The sequence below is a fragment of the Emys orbicularis genome, chromosome 7 (genome assembly GCF_028017835.1).
Source record: "Emys orbicularis isolate rEmyOrb1 chromosome 7, rEmyOrb1.hap1, whole genome shotgun sequence".
Taxonomy (NCBI): Eukaryota; Metazoa; Chordata; order Testudines; family Emydidae; genus Emys; species Emys orbicularis.
The window spans coordinates 98,899,075-98,912,879 of NC_088689.1; positions in this window are offsets into that span (position 1 = coordinate 98,899,075).

A 13,805-nucleotide genomic window follows, 5' to 3' on the forward strand; every position below is an offset into this window, starting at 1 on the left:
CTAGAGCTCCCTTCCTCCCAGGGTAGCTCATCCCATCTTTGTCACTTCTTCATCCTCAATGAAGTTAATTTGTTTGTTATAATGAGGGTGTTGTTTTATGATGATGTCTTTAAACTTTATTATATTAGACCAGAGGTGGGCAAACTATGGCCTGCGGGCCACATCCGGCCCGTGGGACCGTCCTGCCTGGCCCCCGAGCTCCTGGCCCGGGAGGCTACCCCCGGCCCCTCCCCCACTGTTCCCCCTTCCTCATAGCTTCAGCTCGCTCCACCGCAGGCGCAATGCTCTAGGCGGTGGGGCTGTGAGCTCCTGGGGCAGCACAGCTGCAGAGCCCGGCCTGATCCGGTGCTCTGAGCTGCGTGGTGGCAGTGGCGGTGGATAGAGGGCAGGAGGCAGGGGTGCGGATAGGGGTCGGGGCGGGGGGAATAGGGAGTTGAATGGGGGCAGGGGTCCCGGGGGGGCAGTCAGGAAGGAGGGGGGATTGGATGGGGGGGGCAGGGGTTCTGGGGGCGGTCAGGGGACAGGGAGTGGGTGTGTGTGGATGGGGCAGGGCCGGCTCCAGCTGTTTTGCCGCCCCAAGAGGCCGAAGACCCGGATGTACCGCCCCTTTCCATTGGCCACCCCAATCACCTGCTTCCTTCGCTGGTGCCTGGAGCCGGCCCTGGGCAGGGCACCTGGGGGGGCCGTCAGGGAACAGTGGGGTTTGGATGGGGCAGGAGTCTGGGGGGGGGCACAACCCCCTCCCTAACCAGCCCTCCATACAATTTACGAAACCCGATGCGGCCCTCAGGCCAAAAAGTTTGCCAGCCCCTGTATTAGACAAAAAGAACAGGAGTACTTGTGGCACCTTAGAGACTAACAAATTTATTGGAGCATAAGCTTTCGTGGGCTACATCCCACTTCATCGGATGTATTTGTTAGTCTCTAAGGTGCCACAAGTACTCCTGTTCTTTTTGCGGATACAGACTAACACGGCTGCTACTCTGAAACCTGTATTAGACAGTACCTTGTCCAGAAGTATGCTTTATAAATAAAATTATTATATTGTAGGAACTATCTATCCATCCAAGCCCAATACATATCTGTACAATCCTATTTGTACAGGACCAAAATTTCAAAAGAGTTCAAGTGCTCAGTTTCCACAATTGGGCTCAGATTTTCTCCAGATAATTCTGCCTCCCATTTAGGCACTGAAATAAGGGCCCAGCTTTTCAAAAACACTCAATATCCTTCTATTCCTGCTGTGACACTTGTGGATGGATTTATTCTAAAGAGCTCATCTCCCAGTGTGCTGATCCATTTGGGAAATCTGGCCGTGATTATGGATGCTGAGCCTGGCTCAAAATTTGGCCTACCTAGCCAATCACTGCGCTGTCTAGGTCCTGCAGCTCTTGCTCACCTGAGTAGTCCCAACTCAGGCTTCAATACAAATGAGTTGTATTGCAATTAAGGCAAACTCTTCATGTCCGGTCTCCCCACCAGCTACTTAGTATTAATGGGAGTTGGAGGGAAACTCCACCATACAGGAAGTTCTGCAGAGATGCTGCACCAGCTCTTGTAGCTCCCACTCCAATCCCACCTCTGCTCCAACTTCCACCACCACACTTACTCCCACCCATTTTATTCTGCATAGGTTCTTATATGGCATTCATCACAGCCTTATGGTCTCAGACACCATCTGATGGTCCAGAGACATCTACACCGAACACATCACCAGACATCAACAGTACCAGGAGGGGTGAGCCGGAGCGACTTTGTGCATCAACTACGAGAAAGGGACTGAGAGACTTTTTCCGTTGTTCCATATGAACTGGAACCATAAACTCGCTGAACGTTAAATCTCACCAAATGAGGGTCAGTCCATCCTCATCATCGTATCCACTCATTATGCTCCACACTTGAACATAGCCCTCATATGAACAACATATCCTCATATCTCAATGTCTGTACTTTGACCCGTTAACCTTTTACCCCCAATCGGGGATATTGCAGATTATGTATTCCTTGCGCCATCCGATCTTAAACCGAACTTCGCACCCCTTGATAATCTGTACGTTATTCCCTGATAACCAGAAACTTCTATGCTTAAACTCTGTACCGTTCACTTTTTTAAACATCATCTTAATAATTTTTTAAAATCTGAATCCCTTCCAGTAGTGCATTATGCAATGTGACTTCACATCTGTCATGTGGGGTTTGTTCTCTGATCCTCTCCCCAGGGAAAGAAGCATGTGAAGTGGAATGTCTTGGCAGGGTTTGTTTATTTAAATACATTGCTGTGTATTTATGTTAGAGAAATGCACTTGCACTTGGAGCAGAAGACAGTAAAGCTTGAGATGGTCCTTAATTCCTGGGGGAATTAATTCCACAGTCTTGGTCGGACCAGCCCCCCCAAGAATATTCTGTCTCCAGAACAGAGGAGCTGCAGAAGAGGGAACGAGGGTTTTCTATAATACCTTTCATGCTCCAGTTGCTGCTGCAATGCAGTGAAAATGGCTGAGCCAGCCCTAAAAGGAAAATGCTTGATAAAGTTGATTCTTTCTCCTGCCTCCCTCATTTAATAAACTTTTATATGCACTAGAGCTGGGGGGTGAAACTGAACATCTGAGGCATGACTGTTAGAGATGAGGCACCCAGAGGTATGGCCTGGAGTTTGCTCACAACTTTGCGTTCTGTTTTCATCTAGTGCTGCCAACGATTGACCTGCCCAGGTGGAGAGAGAGCTGAATGGGGGATGGGGAATCTGCAGACTGGGTTTCTGGTGCCTTCCTGATTGACAAAGAGTTATTGATTCAGCAGCAGAGCTCTCTGCCAGTTCTCTCCTTCCCCTCCCCCGCCACATCCTGTTTCCTGTCAAACTGCTGTTTGTCTTGCCAGGTCACTCAGTGTAATTGCATTTATAATCATGGCAGCTCCATTTTCCCTGCTACTAAATAATAATTCATGTGTTCAAAAGATGAGGTCTTTCTGATCATTCTAGTGGTCTGCTTAGAATGATGTCTTTTTTTTTTTAGGGGCTATAGAATATTTCCACCAGCTTTTCAACAGAATACGATTTTGACAGCATTATTAATTCTAATTAGGTTTTTTTGCTTCCTACAAAACAGGTTTCAGGAAGGGTTGTTATTCGTTATAGATGGTAAGGTCAGAAAAAGACATAGATTGTTGTGACAAAAAGAGTGGGCTGTGAGCTCATTGGGCTGTAAATAAAGGGTCCTTTGTTTGCTAAGCACAGTTTAATCTAGTCTAAGCAGTTTCTGTACCAATTTAACTATTGCAGTTAAGAGTGTGATTATGTAATTGAAAGAGTTACACTAGTATAAAGGTGCCAAAGAGCCATCTTCATGGGAAATTTACTAGTTACAGTTATACAGGCATAGTTCTGTTGGTATAACTCATTGTGGAAACCAGTATTTCCTGTGTGAAAGTGGCTTTTTTTCACTTTAGCTTAAATCTTTCCCCACGTGATGTAAGCAAAACCGAAAAAAGATTCTCTTATACCAAAATGAGAGCATCCATATGGGAGCGATATAACTATATTGGTTTTAAATTCATGCCTTAGGTTATGCTGGAAAACCTTTCCCATTTAGATAAGGCCTAAATTGTCCTCAACATGCTCGTAACACTTGTAGCTCTGTATTATAAGAAATATAATCTACTCTCATGCTTCAGAGCTTCAGCTGGTCACCTGCAGAGGCTAGGAAGGATTTTTTTTCTCCTGATGCGCAATTGTAATCTGGGTTGTTTATTTTGTTTTCATCTCCCTTCTGAAGCATCAGCAATCAGATCAGCCACAGCTAGAGACAGGTTACTAGTAGAGATGGACCAGTGCTCTCAGGTGGTACAGAAAAACTTCTGTCTTGGATGCCTGGCTATGGGTCTTGCTCACATGTTAAGAGTCTAACTGATCTCTAAATTTGGAGTCGGTAAGGAATTTTCCCCAGGTCAGACTGTCAAGGTTCGGGAGGAGGGGGTGTTCCTCTGCAGCATGAGGTGTGGATTGTCTGCTGTGATCATCTGGGAATACCTCACCTAATCAATTCTATGCTATTGCAGGAGCACTGGGCATTCGTGGTGCCTCGGTTTCTCCTGTTCTCTACCTGTGGCACACAACAGTTTAGTCTCTTAAGGACTAATTCTTTAGTTTAAGTGAAGTTATTTGGCTTGGTAGGCGTAAAAATGAATGGCCTGGGTTTAGGCAGGAGCTCAGACAAGATGTTTTAATGGTCTCTTCTGGCCTTAAACTCTGTGAAACTAAATTTATGAGCTAACATATACCAGTATAAACACCTTTTAAACTGGTGTAACTAGATCCACACTAGGGGTTTGTACCACTTAAGTATACTATACTGGTATACTTGGAACAACTTTTATGAGTAGATGATGTCTTATATATATTCCACAAAAATGTGATGTCATCTAATTATTTTACTGGTGAAAAATACTTTCACCAGACATAAAGAATCTGAGAAATGAGGCTATAAAAAGAGTTACAGTATAGGAATGAATTCCACTTCATTTCAGCTTTCCCAGCATGGATAATTTGTGCGTGTCCCAAATTTAGCCTGTGGCAAGTTGAGACCTATGGCCCAAAAGTTACAGTCCAGACACACTTCCACATTAACTCAAAGTCCCCACGGTCACTCTGCCTTGCTTACTCTGTCACCCTAAAGACCAGACCCAGTACTGCATTCTCTGTTGTGTCTATTTTTTTCCTGTTACTCCTTTATGATTAGTAAATTGTGCAGGGAATCTTATAGGGTTTACAGAGAGCTGGTGTATGTGAATATTTTAGACGTTTTGCTCTAAAACTGAGTAGAGAACAGGTGGGTGTATATCTAGTAACTGCACAAGTAGCTGGGGTTGAGTCCATTCTGTCTCCATTTTAAAAAGATCAAACCAAAACCATAGTGAAGACTGGAAGCCTTTCCAGCATGCAAGTTACATGGGGTTAAAGGATCATGTATTTATTAAAATAGAAACCAGTTTGGAAAAGCTGAGCAGATTAAAGCAGAGGGGGAAATGGATGACTGAGGTATGAAATGATTTTCAACAAAATCCTATTGAACATCGGGCAATACCAGGAGGGATGAGCTGGAGTGTGGATGAGAAGCACAGTAAGGAAAGTAACTGAAATATTTCCCAGATAGATTGTATTTTCCAAATGGACAACCTAACCTAATTCTCAATTACTGAGGGACAATCTTCACTCGTTGATATATTTTGCTTTCCACAACCACATCTCTGTACAACTTTTCGTGAGTGATGTACCTGAATACTTGGATGCTAATATCTAAACTGTATTCTTAAATTTATTCACCTAAGTTTGGGTTATTGCTGATTATGTACTATATGTATCATATGACTTTTAAAAACAAACTTTGTATTTGTGGATAATCTAAGCACTATACCCAGATGTACAGACACACTTTTGATATATATATATATACACACACACACACATTTTTACTAATATGTGTGAACAAACAATTCTTACTAAAAACAAAGACAGACATTGTAAATGTTGCTTTTGCCTAAACCAAATGGGCTTGTTAGTATAATGGAAACAGATAAGAGCAGTTAAAGTGTTACTGAGCATGGTGGGAATGTAATATATGAGCGCACACTTGAAGACTGCCACAACTCCTTATCTCAAAGCAAGGTCAAGCAACCAGTTGGGAGGGGCAAGGGGGGATTTTAAATCTGTTACACTGAACCTGAGTGAAAATATTTGCAGTAAATAACAAAATGCCTGAATTTAAGTCTCCTGTGGCAGCTAATGTTTGCGTGTTGACAGAGATGTAAGTCGTTTGCTGGAAGCTGGGGAGTTCAGGAACAAAGTTTTGCAGGTAGAAGTTGGAAGATTCTGTGTTTTCTTTGCAAATGTGATTTTAATGTTTGTTCCCCCTTGAGTCAGTAAAAATGGAATTAATCATTACCCTCCTGACTTGGTGTGTAGCAGCAATTGTTAAAAAAGGCTAAAATTGCAGTTCTTAATATTACATGGTAAAAGCTGTGACTTAATTTCATAACCAGTGTGAATGTGCCTTTAATTTCTCATTCTTTCAATGGCAAAATTGGAATCTAATGCTAGTGTGCTTTACTGCATGATAAATAAAAGGCCCTGATCTACCCTCCCTGATTTTTCAATCATGCTTTTTTCTCATCCTCAAAATATGCCTTTAGCTTCCGCTGTTTCTTTCAGAATCCAGTTCAAAGTTATCCTCCATTGTTTTTAAAACCATCCTTTGGTCCAGCTGACTCTGCTCTGCTCTTCTCTAGATTCATGTTGTTATGAGAAAAAATCAGAATTTTCTTTTTTAAATGGGTTTCTAGCCCTCATGGTTGCAGTGAAAAGCTTGAAAATTACAAACATACCCTAAAGGCTCAGAAACCAAAAGGCAAATAAGAAGAAACCAAAATGTATTTGTCTTAAAAATCATGGTGGTTTTTTTTTTTTTTTTTTTTTTTGTAATTAGTCTAGTGAGGTGGTTTTAGGCCTGATTTGTGAGGCTTTTGTATGTTTGGGGTTGGCGATACTGAGCAGCTAGCATGTATTGCTTGCCTTGTACTCCAGAATTAGCAGGAGAGCTTGTATGGCTACAACCTATCACTCTACGCCCCAACTGGAAAGAATTGTTACTTGGGGGCGGAGGGGAGAGGGAGAATGTGTGTATTGGGAAATTCTGAGTCTCGGTCGAATGCTTCATCTACTAGGCCACATTGCATCTCAGGAGACTTGGCCACTGGCCTGCTGGGAAATTGAGGCACAGAGTAGGTAAACAGTTTCCCCATTTGTAAAATGGATAATGATACTGACCTCCATTGTAAGGCACTATGAGATTAAAAGTCCTGTATAGGAACTAGTGTCTATGATTTATTGTATCTGGCAATATGTTTTTCCTTGAGAAAAATTATTTTTCTTCAGGATTTTGTGAGAGGAAATGCATATATTTGGGGGAACTTACTTTTTCTTGGAGAAATGCTCTTCTGGGGCAATTTGAAGTTGGGAAATACTTTTACTTGGGGGGGTGCTTTCATTTGGGCAAACGACTTTTCTTGAGGGGGATAATGCTGTCTTCAGCATATTGTGGGGCTGGGGAGGAAATGTGTTTACTTGGAGGTCTGGGAACGATTTGCATTTGGGCAAATGCATTTTCTTAAGGGAATCTTTGAGCAAAAGGCTTTTACTTGCAACATTCTGGGGAGACATTTTGAGGGAAATGCATTTGTTTTAGGTGGCATTTTTTAAATTAAACGCTTATTTTCTACTGGGGGGATGCTTATTGTGTTTTATGGGCAAGCACTTGGATCCCACACTCTGGTTTCAGCAGGGAGAGAGGTGGTTAAGTTGCTTCCCTCGCCCCTCCTCCCTCCCTGAGTCATTGCAGCAGGGTGGGAGAGGAGGGCACATGCGCACTGCTTCACTGCGCCACTGTAGCCGTTGTTTTAGCCAGCCAGAAGCAGGCTGGGACCGGTTTGAGCCGGATAGAACCAGCCGTCCAACTCCCCCCGCCCATCGTCTGAAATAGCTACTGCGCCACAAGCAACCCGTGCTTCCTCACGCTAGATATCCCTCCGCCACTCGGTCTCCCTTCCCCCATGTCATTCGAGTGAGACTGAGTGTAAACACAGCGCATAGACCATAATCCTGAACTAAAGGCCCACATTTCTGCGGGGGGCTCAGGTCCAGGCCCCCATCAGATTTATATAAGGATTATGCTCAATATGAGAGAGGGTGTATTACCTCAGAAAAGACTCCCAAATCTCATTGTTTGGTTCATTTTGAACTGATACAATTTTATTGTGAAGAGGCTTGAATACCTATAAGGGACCTGGTCACTTAAAAATGGCAACTATCCTTGTGTATGGAAACCATGGAGTAAATTTTACCTCAAAACTAACTCTAAAACTCTTTAATTTTTCTTTTTGTGTGTGTGAGCGAGACTTAAACTTATTGTCAGGCACTTTAAAAAGTTTGAGGGAAAATAACTCCTTAATTACTCAAAACTTCTGATTTTGGGGAGGTTTATTTATGGCTGATTGAATTTTTGTGTGTGAGAGAGTTTACAGAAAACAAATGTTTGGGGGGGGGGGATGCTTTTACTAGATGGGAATCAAGAATTCAAGGAACCTTGTCTCTTTTTTTGTTTTAAGTGACAAATGAGATTCAAATTGGATAATTTTCCTTAGAAGTAAGTCTGAAACCATCACATTTTGGAGTTGATTTTGAGGATTTTTGTGAGAGTTTTAATAATTTGCTGTCTTAGGTGCTCTTGAATGTTGAAATGATCAACCACAAGCAACTGGAAACGAATATTTTGCCCCAGCAATGATTTTAAAACAATCCCATAAAGCCCCAGGATTTACTTTGTGATAATTACAAGCAACGTATCTAGAAACAAACATATATATTAGGGTCATTTCACTAATTTGTAAGTGTTTGAAAAAGATGCACAAACAGGATTTAAACCAGAGAGAGAATTCACAAAAAAAATTGCTTTTTGCTCAGAGGAAATCAGCATCAGACATAAGGGTTTACGAACCTTTATACAAATGTTGATTTTTCCATACCTTATTGTTTTCCAGCTATAATAATGCTTATCAGCCTTAATTTAAATAAAGTACCTTTTACAGAAAAAAATATTTAAAAAATAACTCCCAATTTGAATTAATAGACCACACCTCATGCCTTTGAAAGTGTGACCAGAATTTAAAACTGGAATTTTTTTTATTAAGCTGCAGAAATTATCTACACTTTTTTTTTGTTTTGTTATTAATTTGATGGGTTTTCAAGATTTTTAGAAATGAAATCTACAAGTCAGTATTTAAAAGTCTCTTTGGGTGTATTCCTTTTCTCATCAGCAGTCAAAATGTTTGTCTCGCTTAAAAATAGTAAAAGACAGTATCGCTGATATTAACAAATACGAAGAATTAGTTTCCTCACTTAACAAATTCCTTATATACATAATCAAAGTTACTAAATCTACATAGTAAGTCTCTTAATTTACCATTTAAGTTTTCAAAAGCATCAGTCTTCACAAAGCAACAAAATAAGGTAATGAAGTTTTTAAAATTGAACCAGTGAGGTTATTAAAAAAAAAAAAAATCCTCCATTTGTTTGAGATGTATTTATTTTGAATAATGTGTTGACAAAAGTCCTTACAACATACATAATTAGTAATTTAAATATTGTAAATCAGTCAGGCCTTATAGTGGATGGTACAGCAAAATGCTTTAAAACACAAACTTAATGGAGAACTTTTCTGCTTAAATATCAATGGCATTATAAGTCTCATAATGGCTATTGCAAGCAATAAACAAGGAGAACTATTCAGGCACATAGGTAGGTAGACTGGAAGTAAAATTATTTTCAAGCTACATAACATTATTTCTCCGTTAGTTGGAATATGGAATATACACCTTTGATCAAAACCTTTATCTAAAGGATTGTATTTGGCATTGTAGATCTTGTTTTTTACAAGAAAAAATGTAAACTCTCTATATAGGCCAAAACTTACTGTCATAGACACCATGATGCTGCATAAGAAAGATATGTTCAGACTAAAGCTATGTATGCTTTTATTTAAAAAATGATAAAAATAATTGAGGTTATTTTCATGCCTGGCTTTGTACACAGGATTTATTCCACTCATCTTAAAAAAAGAATTCAGTAAAATGATTTAGGATCTTGTTACAAATTCACTAGGGTGGCTCAGTCTAATAAACCCATTTACAGAGCAAAAGAAACTAAATTTCTCCAGTGAACTAATTCCTTTCTTCCTTTCTAATTAAAAATTAATAAATCCACTCCTCTCGTTTCAGTGAATGGACATTGAAAAACTTTATAGAATTTTCAGGGATTATTTTTTGTGTTGATGTTCATGCAGTGTTTCCCCCTCCCCCCAGCAGAGGAGGGGCGGAAGGAGATTCTATGCTGCAGTTAGTGAGTCTGTCACCAGTCTATAAAATGTCCTCCTCCCCACTTACTGTTAGAGTTGCAGGCAGGAGAGCTAGGGAGAAAGGGCAGGTGGAGAGGGAAATAAAACAGGGAAAGGGGAAACAGCCCAGGAATAGCTTTAAAAAAAGTTAACAAACTAGATTAATAATCTATTGGAAACTATAGCTAATATTTTTTAAAGTAAATCAGTAAAGAGGATTTTACTCTTAAAATATTAATTATAGTTTGATAATTAAAAAGATATGGTTAACTAGTGCGCCGCTGGTTTTTAAACCACTTAATGCTCTTAAAAACAGGAAATATGAAGATTTTTAATATGAAAGGCAATTGGAAGAGGAGAGAAGAATCAAAGAATCAGAAGTATTCAATAAGTGCAGGAGGGTGATCAGCGGAGGTTTGGGTAAAGGTTGAAAGAAAATGGGCATTTTAAATGCCTCCAAAATAAAAATTTAACCAAGAAAACCTTGAAGATAAATTTAAGAAAAAACAAGAAAAAAATTGAAGATTAAGAAAATGCTAAATTTTGAAATATAGATCTTGCATTTAAAAAAAAGGCAAAAGAAGAATTTAAATTTTGAAGATAATTGGGAAAGAAAAATTTAAAATTTGAAGATAAGAAAAAACAAGATTTAAAAAACGAAGATTAATTTAGAAGCAGAACAAGACAAAAATAAAATTGAAGATAAATTGAAACCCAAAATATGCTTTAAACCAGTTTGGGGTGAAAAAATAAATTAAGAAAGCTGGCTGTTTTTAAAACGCCAGATTAAGTCTGCTTCAAGCAGAAGAAAATATGAAGAAACAAAGATTTGATTTAAAAAGACAAAGTGATTTTTAGAAAAGAAAGTATTAGAAACACAAGGTTTGGGAAGATTTTCAAGACAGGAGACTGAGAAGAGAGAAGGTTGTGGTTTGGTTTTTTTTGGTAATATTAGAAGGCAGAAGGTAACTTAGAAGAGGACCCAGGAAAAGAGAAGAGAGAAGGGGAGTTGCATTTTAAAGATGAGCAAAATATATATAACTATATATAGTAGATGGGTAACTAACTGTGCCCTGAAAAGATTAGTTAAAAAATGTGAAGACAGGAGGGTGAAAAAGACTTAAATTGATACTTGTAAAATCTAAGGAGTAATATTTGCTGAAGAATTTAATCACTTAATGCAAACTAGCTCAGTTTTTGTCATAAAAATCAAATTTACAAATTCATAGCATACTATAACTATTAATTCAAAGGACTTTGTGTATGAAAATTATTTCAAGATCAAGAATAATCTTTAAAAGATGTATTTTTTGTGTTGGACTAAATGGAAAAAATTTGTCTTGGGCTAAAACGTTTTAAAAAAATAGCTGACAAAGGACTAGAATAAAACCAGCCATTTTACATCTGATGCATTGATCAAGGCGGAACGTGGATTCAGTGAAGCTAGAAAGACAGGATTTCAAGGAGCCAGTGCAAATTGGTGAAGTTAGAGGGGGAAAAAGAGCCAGTGCAAATTGGTGAAACTAGAGGAAAAAAGAATCACGGAAAACAAGATCAAGCAAGAAATTTTTGAAATAATAGATTAGAGGCTACTAGATCAAGATACCTTTGTGAAAGGCAGAAGTGGAAAAATGAGTGAAGACAGCAATAATTTAATCTGTAGTTGGTAACCTACTTTCTCCTTGATTTCTTTAAAACACTATTTTCTTTGCTATACTCTTTATTATTAATAGTAATTTGTAAACGTGCTTATTGTTATGAGAGGGGGTTTGTTTGGAGTGGGTCAAGTCGTGGTGTGTCGTAGGTTTTTCTCTTTGCAGGCTTATTTACTCATTGCATCTTGTCTGGAAGCTAATGGGCAGTCTGCCAAGGCCTGGAGAGTGTGGTCATCTTCCCGAGTGTTTAGAAAACTGCTGGAATTTTCCTTTCGGCTTTAGGAGTGAGTGGTAGCTAGCGTCTATATTGCTGTAACCCTACCCAAATTGGGAAAGTCGTGAGCCTGGTGGAGCGACAAGCATCTCTGGTGGCAGTGAAGTGTAAGCAAATCACATACAATTTTTTAAAAAGATTATTGCCCAACAGAACAAGTCTTAAAATATTGTAGGTTATGTATATTATTCCCCATATCCTTGCTGTTCCTAGCAAGAGAAAATAAATGTATTTTTGTCACGCATTCTAGTGGGAAGGGAAAAGGCTTTTGTTAGTCTTGCTCAAAGTGTTTTTTTTTTTTCCTTGAAGGGAGGGGAAGGGGACCAGAAACTTCTTCAGTTTTTTTCCCTAGGTGTGTCTAGATCCTAGAGCCAGACGACTGGAGAGGTGACAATGTAAAGGATAAAAGAGAACCAGTAATCAGGATAAAACCTCTATTGTATTGATGATGGCAGTGGTTTAGAAATGTGATTGACCTGTATTGCAGCTGTAGATATCAATTCAAGTGTGTGGAGAAACTGGCCAGACAGAGGGAAATGCAAGTTAATTATATTCTATTTTTATAAGTTTGGATTCTTCATAAAGTAATTTACATTTTTTTAATGATCAAACTATAAAGGTACGATTTTTTGGGGAGAGGGAAACATTTTTGTGTATGTTGAAAAGGGTGGTGGTGGGTAGGGATAAAAACAAGCTTGTTTCTAGACTCTTTGCAGATACTATAGTTCCTATTGGCTTGGTTAGAAGTGTGGTTCTATCTACTGTGCTGTTGCGAGAACATTCCCCAGAGTCGGAGCAGCTTTTACCTTGGAAGAAAGGACAGTTTACCTAAAATGGAGTTGGAAAGTTGGATTGGAGCTTGTATTCAGGATTCATGGTCGTTCAGTCATCCTCTAAGGAGAATTTAAGAAGAGCTTGGCTAGTCCAGAACTTGAAAGTTAAGTTTTCTCTAGTAAACAAACAAAACAGACAATCTTTGATACAGTATGTGTGTTGTGGGTGGAATTTTAGGTGCAGTTTTATATGGCTTGACATATTTGTGGGGGTGGGGCAACATAATCGTCTATATGTTCTTCAGATTCTCTCCCTAAACTGCAGAAACATCCATAACTTTAGGACTGAAAAAAAGAATGTTCAGCTTCAATCCTGGCAAGTAATTCTCATAATGTAGCTTTAAATTGTTCTTGAGGAAATGCCCCATTGAGTAATTGGGAATGTTCGCACAGGGCCCATATGCATGTATATACTTAAAGCGCACACCGTGCTAGAAAGAGAATAGACAACGTTAAAACTGTAACCCAGACTAACACAAAGTAGCTTGTTTAATTTTTTTTTCCCTGTAGCATAAAATTTACCAAAAATACTCTCTCAGAAGTGGAAAGCTTCCACTAGTCCAAATTAACATGGACTTAAGATAAAAAACACACATTCAAATCCTTTTGTAACTATTAGGGTTGTGGTGTCTAGACGCATATTCTGGTGCATATCTGTAATTGTGGGAATCGGTTTGAAACCTTGGATATGGTGGTGTGTGGCTTTTTCTTTTTTTTGGCATTTTTTTTCAGGTGCTTAATGTAACTTAATGCTACTGTAGAGACTTCAGAGAGAAAGAAGTTGCTTAATGACCCTGGTGTGATTCCTTCTGATGGTAGCTTGTGTATTTTTCAAGTAAGATTCTGCTTTCAGTTGTCTGTAACCTAGAAATGTGGGTTTGTCTGAGTGTAGGAATTATGCATTTTTATTTAGATTTTTTTTTTGTATTAAAAAATGCAACACAGTATGTTACACCATACTTGAAATTCTGTAAAACTCTCAAGTGCACTTACTGTCATAGTAAAAATAAATAAAAAACGAAAGACCCAAGAGCAGATCAGCTATCAATGTAAACACAGTAATTTTTAAATTAAAACACAGTAATTAAAAAAAAAAAAAAGT